Below are 12,939 nucleotides of genomic sequence, written 5' to 3'. Positions count from 1 at the left end.
GCAGGGTGTACAATCAACGTGTTTTAACAACTATAGTTTATGGGGCAGAGACATGGGCAACAACGAAAGAGATGGAACAAAAATTGATAACAACACAAAGAGCGATGGAAAGAAAAATGGTAAATCTATCAATACGAGACAGAGTAAAGCATAGTGAGATACGGAAAAGAACAAAAGTCAAAGAAATCATGGTAAAGATCAAAGAACTGAAATGGAGATGGGCAGGTGTAATAAATTACCATTCCCTAACATATAGAGTAACATAGTATTTACATGATCATTCTAGAATAAGATGTTTTGATTTAAACCATGTATAATTAATAAGAACAATCAAGAACATTCCAGAAGTGCTATTAATAGAAACTGTAATCATGTAATAATGAGAAGTATAAAGAATGATCTAGAAGGATAGGAGCATCTTGTATATAAAGGGTTGTAAACTATTGTAAGGTTGTTGGATTAGAGGTTGGATTAGAGGTTGGATATTATATTGTAAAGTTATTGTGAAACTGTTGTTTAAAGTGCTTACTGGATTGTTGAAAGTTGAAGTTGATTGAAATTAAAGCTTTGTTTTTGAGTTATTTTACAACTTTGTGGATTTTGTGTGTATACTTTTATGTCACAAGGGAGTTCCTAAAGTATTTTCAACCGCTCGGAAACATACGTGAGAGGAGTTCGTGACATAATTTGGTGGCAGCGGTTATTTCGATCTACTGTTCGACTTAACTGTGTATTTATCTACAGTACTGTTGTGATATTTTGTGGTAGCAGTTTGATCTACTGTATTTTGCCATAGATTGGTGGCTGTTTAGGATCAACTGTACTTTTATTGATATTTTGAGGAAGTGGTACTTACGATACTGAGATATTTTACGGAAGCCGTGGTGCTACGTTTTGTTTAATCGTAAGTACACAAACATTGTTTTAAGAACAGTACATTATTTATTTGGAACAGTAGACTTGTGAACGTCTCGGTAACTACGATTAACTAGTAACAAGACCCTCATCCAGATTTAAAAAATGGCTGATAAACAATCAACAACAAGATCCGGTAGAGAATACAGCGGCGGCGATGAAACTGATTCGGATGTAGAATCAGTTCAATCAATTCAACCTGAACAACAGGCAGAAGAGTCTGGACCAACCAGTGGACATAACCCTACAGGGGCTGACTCATTTTCAAAAGATTTTTTGTTGTTGATGCAGCAGCAAATGCAACAGCAGAATATTATGATGCAGCAGATGATGAAACAACAAGAACGTTCACGTCAAGAAGATAATGAAAGACGTCGGGAAGATATAGAGAAACAAGAACGTTTACGCAAAGAAGATATGGAAAGACAAGAACGTTTACGTAGGGAAGATATGGAGAAACAGCAAGCATTAGTAATGGCGTTAATGGACAAGCAAAAGGACAGTGAGGAGAAACGATTAAAAGACATAATGAGATTGAAGGAAGTTCAGATTGCAAAGCTTTCTGATAGTGATGATATTGAAAATTATCTCACTACGTTTGAACGTATTGCTAACACCTATGAGTGGCGAAAAGAACACTGGGTAGTAAAACTAATACCTCATTTGACAGGCAAAGCAAGAGCAGCCTATGCATCACTACCAGTGACAGAAAGTAACCAGTACGACATAGTGAAGAAAGCAATATTACAAAGGTATGACATAACTGAAGAGACATATAGGCAAAGGTTTAGGTCAATTAAAAAGAAAAGTGAAGAAAGTTATAGAGAAATGTATGTTAGGTTAAAAGATTTATTTACTAAGTGGGCTAGGCCTGCTGATAAAAGCAAAGATGATTTAGCTGAAATTGTTATTTTAGAGCAATTGATAGATATTATGCCCACAGGGGTACAAATTTGGGTTAAAGAACATAAACCAGATTCGGGATTAAATGCTGCGGAATTAGCAGATAATTATTTTCAAGCTAGAAAAGGTATCGATTTTGAGAAAAAGTTTCAAAATAGAAAACACGAAAATAGAAACAACCAGGAGAAAACAGTGAAAGGCACTCCTGAAGTTGACAGTAAGGGTAATAATAATCCCCCTGATAACTTTCATAAATCACAATCTGATGCTAGACAACCTCTCGTTTGTAGACGGTGCAAAAAAGTAGGCCACATAGAACGATTTTGTCGAAGTAAGGATGGCTTTTTGTCGACAAAAACAGATACTGTTTCAAAACCATGTACACCTTACATTTGTAGAGGCCTAGTTGAAGGATGTGATTGTGAAATTTTGATAGACTCTGGATGTGATATGACACTTGTTCATTCTGATTTAGTAGCGGCTAAGAAAATTAATCGCGCGGAGCAAGCTAAAATTACATGCAGGTGCGTCCATGACCATGTCCAAGCCTATCCTACTGCATTCGTCAATATTAAGGTTAATAACGAAGACCATAATTTGTTGGTTGGCGTTTGCAGCGATTTACCAAGAGATGTAATTCTTGGTAGGGACTTTCCTAAATTTAGAGACTTATTAGGGAAGGGGGATAAGAATCATGATAGGCATAGTTTTGTTGCCACTAGAGATCATGCTAGAAAAGAAAAACTAAGAGAGGAAAACGAATTAAAGTCGGAAAAAGCTTCTGGGGTTATTTCACATCAGTTAGATGATGTGGTTAATTTTCAAGAAGAATTTGGACATTTAGATGGCCAAATACTCAGTGACAACCCTCCCAAGGAAAAAGTTCATAAAACCAGAAGTGAGAAACGAAAAGTTAGGAAAGAGTTTGCAAAAACAAAGGAAGCTCAATCTAGCCAAGATAGTGAATTAGACATTTTAGATATTGGCAGAGATAAAATTAAGGATTATCAGGTTAAGGATAGAACTTTAATTTCACTTCGAGAACAGATGTTAGTACAGAAGGATGATGACACTATAAAGATAGTCTGTAAGGATGGAATTTTATTTAGGCTGGTTTTCACTAAACACCAGATAGAACCAATAGAGCAATTAGTCTCACATGATATTCCTTTGGCAGGTCATTTAGGTAGGAAAAAGACATTAGATAGGATAAAGCAGAGATTCTTTTGGCCTGGTATTAGAAAGGATGTGACCGAATATTGCAACACTTGTGAAAATTGCCAGAAAACTTCAAAGTATAAAACTAAATTGAAGGCCCCGATGATTCCTATGCCAATAATCAGTGAACCATTCCGCCGAATCGCTATGGACATTGTTGGTCCACTAGCACGGAGTAAGACAGGAAATAAATATGTCTTGGTTATATGTGATTATGCAACTCGATATCCGGAGGCTATCCCACTGAGAAGTATTGAAGCTCCAAAGATAGCGGATGAGTTGATTAAATTATTTTCCAGGGTAGGGGTACCAACAGAAATTTTAACCGATCAAGGTTCTAACTTTACCTCTAAGTTGTTGAGTCAAATTTATAAGTTACTTTCAATTAAGGGCTTGACTACTTCTCCCTACCATCCACAAACCGATGGATTAGTGGAAAGATTTAATGGCACCCTTAAGGCTATGATTAGAAAATTTGTTCAGGATGATCCCCGAGAATGGGATAAATTGCTTCCGTACCTATTATTTGCTTATAGGGAGGTACCGCAGGAGTCAACTGGGTTCTCTCCATTTGAATTATTGTATGGTTGGAAGGTACGAGGTCCACTTGATATAATGAAAGAAATGTGGACAGGCACGGTGACAGGTCCTCAAAGTGTGGTTTCCCACGTTGTTAAAATGAGAGATAGGTTAACTTCAATGAAAGATCTAGTCCAGGAAAACATTGAACTATCCCAAACAAGGCAAAAACAAAAATATGATCAGAAATCTGTTTGTAGAGAATTTAGTCCAGGTGATGAAGTCCTATTACTCTTACCATCTAGTAACGATGCATTAGAGGCAAAATGGCAAGGTCCTTACAAGGTTTTAAGGAAACTAGGTCCAGTAAACTATGAGGTGGAAACTAATGATAAACGGAAAAAGTCAAAAGTCTACCACATAAATCTTTTAAAACAATTTCATCGTAGAACCATTGAGGCTATGCTGGCTATAAATAATGTAACTGGACAAGACGAGGGTCAGGATAAGGACATTTCTTGGTCAAATATTTCTAGTTCCAATTTAACCTTAGATTCTGGTGAAGGATTAGATGAATCTCAGCTTTCAGATTTAGCGGAGGTGTTTTCTGAATTTGACTCAGTGTTACAGGATAAGCCAAAAAAAAAACTACTGTAATAAAGCATGATATTGAAATGAACCTAGGGGTACACCCAGTTAGATTAATAAGAGCTTATCCAATTCCTCAGGCTAAGTTAGGCAAAGTAAAAGAAGAGATAGAATCTATGTTGGAACTTGGGGTTATAGAAGAGTCTCACAGTCCCTGGTCCTCTCCTTATATCATGGTACCAAAGCCGGACGGTACAGCTCGCTTTTGCGTAAATTACAAAAAAGTGAATAGCTTGAGCAAGTTTGATGCATATCCAATGCCTCGAATAGATGAAATAATAGGCAGGGTTGGTCCTGCTAAATTTATAACAAAGTTAGATTTATGTAAAGGTTACTGGCAGGTTCCGTTAACTGAACGGTCAAAACCATATACTGCTTTTTCAACACCAATGGGTTTGTACCAATTTAAGTATTTACCATTTGGCTTGCATGGGGCTCCTGCAACGTTTCAAAGAATGATGGATCAACTGTTGCGCAAGAAAGAATCTTATGCAGCAGCTTATATGGATGATCTGGTAATATTTAGTCCAGACTGGGAAAGTCATATCCATCATCTTAGGGACATTTTTCGGACCCTCAAGCAAGCTAATCTGACAGTCAAACCTGCAAAATGTAGTTTCGCACATAGTAAAGTGCATTATTTAGGGTATGTAGTTGGAGAAGGAATGATACGTCCTCAAAAGACTAAGGTAGAAGCGGTAGTACAATGGGAAAAACCTAAAACTAAGAAGGATGTTAAATCTTTTCTTGGCCTGACAGGATACTACCGAAAGTTTATTCCTAATTATGCTGACATTGCAGCACCTCTAACTGATCTGACGGGGAAAAAACATCCAGATAAAATCAAATGGACGCCTGAGTGTGAAGATGCACTTGTAAAGTTAAAACAGGCGTTATGTTCAGACCCTGTGTTACGAAACCCAGATTTTAATGCAGAGTTTATACTGCAAACAGATGCGTCAGATCGAGGGTTAGGTGCAGTACTTAGTCAACTAGGTCCTGATGGTACTGACCATCCAGTATTGTATCTTAGTCGTAAGATGTTCCCAAGGGAACAGAATTATGCAACTATAGAGAAAGAGTGTTTAGCTATAAAATGGGCTGTCGAAAGTCTGCGATATTATCTACTAGGCAGAAAATTTAAGATAGTTACTGACCATCAACCACTCAAATGGTTGGTTGAAATGAAAGAGACAAACAAAAGACTAACTAGATGGAGTCTTGATTTACAACCTTATTGCTTTACTGTTGTACATAGAAGGGGTATTTCTAATGGTAATGCTGACGGATTGTCACGAAAACCATTAACTTAAAGCAAGGGTTACTTTACAAATAGACAAAATAGGTTTTCATGTTTATAAGTTACTTGTTTCTTACATTTTGTTTTAATGAGAATTTAGTTTTCACGTAATGTAGTTTGAATTTATATTCATATATTAAACAGGGTTTCTAGGTCGGAAATGTTATATTTTGCCACGTCCGTGTATACTTGCCCCTCAAAACTCCAAGAAAGAGTTTTGAGCTCAGAAAGAGGGGGGAGTGTAATAAATTACCATTCCCTAACATATAGAGTAACATAGTATTTACATGATCATTCTAGAATAAGATGTTTTGATTTAAACCATGTATAATTAATAAGAACAATCAAGAACATTCCAGAAGTGCTATTAATAGAAACTGTAATCATGTAATAATGAGAAGTATAAAGAATGATCTAGAAGGATAGGAGCATCTTGTATATAAAGGGTTGTAAACTATTGTAAGGTTGTTGGATTAGAGGTTGGATTAGAGGTTGGATATTATATTGTAAAGTTATTGTGAAACTGTTGTTTAAAGTGCTTACTGGATTGTTGAAAGTTGAAGTTGATTGAAATTAAAGCTTTGTTTTTGAGTTATTTTACAACTTTGTGGATTTTGTGTGTATACTTTTATGTCACAAGGGAGTTCCTAAAGTATTTTCAACCGCTCGGAAACATACGTGAGAGGAGTTCGTGACAGCAGGACACATAGCCAGAAGAGACGACAACAGATGGACGAAGAGATTGAATGAATGGCAGCCGAGGACAGGGAGAAGAAGAAGAGGACGGCAAAAAAGAAGATGGCGTGACGACATAACAACGTACATGGAAACAGCAACATGGGAAAGATCGGCAAGGAACAGAACTAAATGGAAACAGCTGGAGAAGGCCTTCACACAGCAGTGGGTGAAATAGGCTATGAGATGAGATGAGATGAGAAAACATGAGAAGGCTTTCGAATACACATTTTCTCTTCTTTCTCGCAATGCATTCTGTCTAATTTTGTTAAAAATCTAATGGTTGTTTATGCCTCAAAACAATAATAGAACAACTGTAAATTAAGGAATATCCGGTACGTGCAATTGATTATTAGATTTGCGGTTACTTTAATTTGACACTTATATTAACGAATTTGAAAAGTTATCATCATTATTTATGGCCAGTATTGATATTATGCCTACAGTGTATAGTCGACTCTTTTTTTCGTGTTTTTCTTTAAATAATTTGAACACAATGCCTGAAAAAATACTGGTAATAATTCGCAATTAACGGATATCTATTAAAATTATTACCATGATTCAATCTCTAAAAAAAATTAACAAATAATATTTATATTTTTTAAATAAGAAAAATGCATACCACTATCAACTAGCATGTCTTTTCCAATTGTTCCGAGACAATCTGCAAACTTTTTTATTTTTTCCGGTTTATCTGCGAGATATTGTTCAATCTCCAACTGAAGAACGACATCCCAAATGTTGATGCAGTCCATGCTTATTCCGTAGAAAGCAATGATCACTTGCAATTCATCTGGATCGACTTGTCTTATGGCCTTAAACAATCGCTTGCGATAAGATGATAACTTTGTTTCGTCTGTTTTCTGAACTCCGTTGTCATCCATGTACCCTTTAACAAGATTAATCGCATGCTTCACTCCCAGTAGCTCCGTAATCTCTAGTAGTAAGCTAATGTCAGTAGATTCAATGTGACCGTTTTTTTCGAGTTTATTGAATAAATCATATCCAACAAAACCTGTATTTGTAATGTCAACCACATCTAAGTAATCAAATAGTAGAAATCTTAACCAATGGTACCTTTCAACGTCATAGCACTTACTGACATCAGCTATCAAGTTAGCAAACCTTTCTTTAGTTGTAGAATCTGCCATAATTATTTTCTCTTATTCTTTAATTACGAGAGTAGGTCTTTAATATCCAAGATGACAGTAACACCAGTAGTAACGGTAACCGTAGTAACACTATAAAGGGAAGAAATACGGGGTATTGGATTAACATTTTATAAAGTTCAAAATACAACTACACAACCTGACCAAAATGTCCTCATTTGTTTAATGTCTTTTTAAAAACGAAGGAATGAACAGCAATCAATATTACAATATTACACTTGTCGTTATTTTTGTCATATAACCTACAGTCTAACATGCATGTCTGGATGAAATATTAAATCTTAAAATACCGTTGCATTAACTATTGAAAATAATTAAGACTTATAAATTAAAATAGGTTTGCTGTTAAAATATTGTAATTTAGAGGAAATAAATGCATTATTCTATAAGTTTGTACTTTACCTGTTTACTACTACTTGTACTGTCTACTGACGATTGTAGGCTGGTTCAATAGTTTGGTGTTTAGTAAAAGGTTTCACATTCTGTTGTAGACTGAACAATACCAGACTAAATAGCACCAGTCAAATATGATATAACAACCCACACACTGTATTAAATTTAATTATTATAAATCATTGAAGCGCATGCTATACAAATCCAAGTCACAATAACGCAAATCACGCAGATTTAATGCTAAACGAAAACGTCATGGAATTTATTCTGACCACATTATTTCAAAATATTCCAATAACGTAGTCTAAAGGAATAAATCATAAGTTAGGCCTCGTCCAATATTACACATAATATTCTTAAAATTAACGAGATAGCTTTATTATGCTTTGCATTATACAATGAGTTCAGGATCATTGAATGAAGAATAATTCTTACAAAAACAATTAAGGGTGTGTATGACACCTGATCTCGGTACTGCATCTAGATTTCTCCAGTGTAGAAAAATTCTGCAATACGATACGCATCACAACATGTATCGCTTAGTTTCATAGACCATAACCTAACCCATAACCTTAAAACCTTACGGTACATAACATGATACAGGCAAAACATGTGATACATATGATATGCTATATTACGGAATTTTCCTATAGGCCTACTGGGCAAATATTGTGGTATGTGATACAGCACTGACAATCGACTTCTAGTAGGGTTATTGAGGTAAGATGAAACCAGAAATTTTCCAACATTTGAATCTTATTATGATTATCATTTATCATGTTATAATCATAATTATTATCTTGAATATTGAAAGGAATGATTTGAAATCCACCAGAAATTGTGTGGGCGTTCCATAGGCATACTTTGCCGATAACTAATAGATAAAAGAGCGAGAGAGAGAGAGATGGTAATATACTGAATCAATGATTCAGAAATACTGCTGTAGTAATATTTTAACAATACGTATTGTATACACTTTCAAGGCATAATATACAACGAAACATAAAAATTGGACACTTCTGGTGCTATTGTATTTTGTGTTAATTTATTTAACTAGATGGTACGCTCGCTTCGCTCGCGTACCATCTAGGTCGTGCCCACAGATGGTTCTCGAATACACAGTAATGTCAGCGTTCAAAAACTGGCGATTTCAAATGTACAATAATGCAGGACAATAATATATGTCGTTTACAGGAACGATTAAATAGACACTGTGATTTATGTACTCAACTAAAATTAGCACACTGGGAATTACTTCCGAAAGAGAAACTAAATGAGACCAATTGTTTAAGTCAAATTTAAACAAACTTAATTTGTGTTTTGTATGTAACATTATGGTTGAGGAATGGGGATGAGGATGGGTGCAAAGAGGAACAATTTTTAAATATATTCTTTATTTTGTAACGAAATATTAATTAACATGTTTTACAAATAATATACCACTAAACACAGTAAAACATTGCGATGTAATACTTTGTTGAAACTATCACCGTCGTAGTCGATTGAAATAGTACAGTACATGTAACGATACACTACGACGTATGTTTATATATAATGTTAAACAATTTGTGAAAACCACCTCTATTCGGGGCAAATCATAAATTCGATTTAATCGGTAATAAATATTAAATTACGGCGAGTGAAAACGCTAGCTCATTATCCGTTTAAAAAAATTATATCCAACCTCTGCAGCACAGATTGAAAACAAAATGGATCGAATTTCTGTTATGAGTATACAGTACTTTCCTTAACGACGCCTGAGGGAATAGACACTTGTGGAACGACACAGGGCCTGTTTCTATTGAAAAATAAAAAAGAACGGTTTTTTGGAAACCGGTTTCGGCTGTTGTTTATAAATAAAGATCGCGTTGCAGCTCAATTTTTACTCCAATAAAACCGGTTCCGTCCATGTGCGTTCGTTGTGAATGACGTCATTATATACACCACAATGCAGTTCGTTAAGCGGAAGCGCGATTTGATCGAGGTCATGTTTACTTTTTTTCGCATAGCGCGATACCCAAGAAATAGCATCCATTTCATCATAGAAGGGGGAATTATTTCCTGAAACGTTATTGTGGTCCTTGGTTAAAGTATAGGTACGTCGCACCCTCTGATATTGTCAAGTTGAACTCGTCTATTTTTCACACGCTTTACAATATTCTTAAAAACATGTAGGCCTATACGTGAGTCTTATCTTCCGACTCCCGACAAGTCCCCTCATCTTCTTTCCTTCACATATTTTTTACGAACCTCGTAATGGCATCGGTCAACATTTTTTAGTTAAATAAAATACTCACTATCTAGAGAAATAAAAATGACTTAGGCCTAGGTCCTATCGCGCGAGTTTGACTGCGAGATGACCGCAATCATCCCAGTGCAGCAGACTGCAGAGTTCAGTTTTTGGGGTCAAATTGAGACCGCGATTGTGTTGCAGCTAAAAATTGCTCCGCGGAAACCGGTTTCAGAACGGTTCTTTGCGATCGAGACCGCAATCAATTGGGGTTTTTGAAACCGTTTTTAAGATCGGTTCTTTTTTGTGGTTTTTTGTGGGGACCCATTTCTGCTGGCAAGAAAAAACGGTTCTTGAAAAGAACGGTATTCAAAACCGTATTCTCTGCTCTATAGAAACAGGCCCACAGAGATTGGAATGTTCCATTCATCGCAAATCAATACATTTGTATAAACGTATATTAAATCTATCAAAATAGTATTTTTTTAAAAGAAAATCGGCCTGTCTTCAACATTATGATACTGTACTCGAGCTGTTCAACAGGTTTTCAGCTATTAAAAACAATTATCGTAGGAGGAGATAGGAAAATGCGAAGCCTCCTCGCATTTTTGTGGCGGTTTTTTTTCAAGATGGACATCCATTAGACAGTGTATACCACGATCGGAAAACACCCCCATTTGGGGCAAATCGTTGAACCTAAATTCGTTTTAATCGTCAATAACTAATTATCTAACTTAATTTAATTAGTAAACAGGGTTACATCAGGTGGTTAAAATCAGTACCGAAAGTACGAACCAACTTTATATACCATCGAGTAAAAATTCTAGAAAAAAGGCGCGATTTACCGAATTTTGCCCTTACGTAAATTTATATATAGACTAGATGGTACGCTCGCTTCGCTCGCGTACCATCTAGGTCGTGCCCACAGATGGTTCTCGAATACACAGTAATTTCAGCGTAACAAAACTGGCGATTTCAAATGTACGTACCGCAGGACTACAATACATTGTCGTTTACAGAAACGAATAAATAGACACGATGATTTATGTAGTCAACTAAAATTAGCACCCTGGGAATTACTTCCGAAGGAGAAACTTATCACAAAATGAGTCCAAATTTTTGATTTGGACTCATTTAAAGAAACCAATTGTGTTTTGTATGTAACATTAGGGTTGAGGGATGGGAACGCGAATAGGTACAAAGAGGAACAATTTTTAAATATATTCTTTATCCACTCAGTAACGAAATATTTTGTTCATGTTTTATAGGCCTATAAATAATATACCTCTAAATACAGTAAAACATTTGCGATTTAATACTTTGTTAAAACTGTCACTGTCATATTCGATTGAAATATTAAAGTACATGTCACGATACACCACTACGACGTTTATATTATTGGTAATTATTAATTAATACAAACGTTGAGAAGGAACTGTCAGTATAAAGTTTATTTGTATATAATAATGTGTTTATATATCTAACAGTAGAGCCTAACCACAATCTCCGTAATAAAGTTTATTTGTATATATTTTTATATTACATCTAACAGTACGAACATTCACAGTAAGAAATGTTCGATTCACATGAGGACCAAAAATAGTTAATAGGTATTTACAGTATTGTCAAATAAAAGTATTGCAAGTTTATTCCCAAAGGGCCCATATATTTACCTACCTTATGTGTCAAACCAAGGGCTCATAAATTTACCTACTTGTGTTAAACCAAACTCTGGCAGACTGAGAGATTGTGATGTTCCATTCATCGCAAATCAATACATTTGTATAATCGTATATTAAATCTATCAAAATAGTATTTTTTAAAGAAAATCGGCCAGTCTTCAACATTATGATGCTGTACTCTAGCTGTTCAACCAGTTTTCAGCTATTAAAAACAATTATCGTAGGAGGAGATAGGAAAATGCGAAGCCTCCTCGCATTTTTGTGGCGGGTATTTTTCAAGATGGACATCCATTAGACAGTGTATACCACGATCGGAAAACACCCCTATTTGGGGCAAATCGTTGAACCTAAATTCGTTTTAATCGTCAATAACGGATTATCTTACTTAATTTAATTAGTAAACAGGGTTACATCAGGTGGTTAAAATCAGTACCGAGAGTACGAACCAACTTTATATACCATCGAGTAAAAATTCTAGAAATAAGGCGCGATTTACCGAATTTTGCCCTTACGTAAATTTATATATAGATAACTTTGACGGGTGCAGCTTGAGTTTTTAATTTTAACCGGAACTTCAATAACCAAGGTGAGACGAATGGAAGGTATGTATTATGTAAATAACCCACCTGGATATGAAAATAATGTTGTAACGATTATCAAAAAAATAGAAGAAAATTCCTAAGGATAAGTCAGTTTCCAGATTTAGAAACTTGTTGGTTTTTATTGATATAGGCCTATCAACAGCGCTACCAGGATCAACAACTATTTGTGGAGAAACTGGGCCATCCTTGGATGTATGATTCCTGGATAACGTCATCAATTATGTTATTGAAAGGATATAAAGTATCAATGCAATTATAACAAATCCAGTTTTTAATGTTAGAACAAGATGAGCAATATTGTTACACGCTATACATTTGGTATATGCATTCTTTACACACGTGACACAAAGAACATTCCATTACGTCGGGGTGAGTACGAGTGGTGAGGTGAAGGAAATATTCAACCGTCTGGTGTCTCTCAAAAAAAGGATGAAAGGTAATAAAAGGAAATAATTAAGAAGCATCATACGAAAAATAAAGTTATCCATCCAAAAAAATAAACGTGCAGCTTCTGGTTCAAAGAATTAAAGGTATTTGGAGGTATGCAAATAATACAATTTAAACACTAGTAAATGAGAAATGGGAATAAAAACAATGCATTACTTCGAACAATTATAATAGTGTT

The 12,939-nt window shown here is 35.3% G+C and overlaps 1 protein-coding gene across 1 annotated transcript in view; it reads right to left on the bottom strand.

Annotated features, from left to right (window-relative positions):
* Positions 1–12,939, bottom strand: part of LOC140059189 (major facilitator superfamily domain-containing protein 3-like) — a 218,632-nt gene that overhangs the window by 121,292 nt on the left and 84,401 nt on the right. The window lies entirely within an intron of this gene.

Source organism: Antedon mediterranea, chromosome 9 (genome assembly GCF_964355755.1).
Source record: "Antedon mediterranea chromosome 9, ecAntMedi1.1, whole genome shotgun sequence".
NCBI lineage: Eukaryota > Metazoa > Echinodermata > Crinoidea > Comatulida > Antedonidae > Antedon > Antedon mediterranea.
This window is presented reverse-complemented; position numbering and strand designations above follow the sequence as displayed.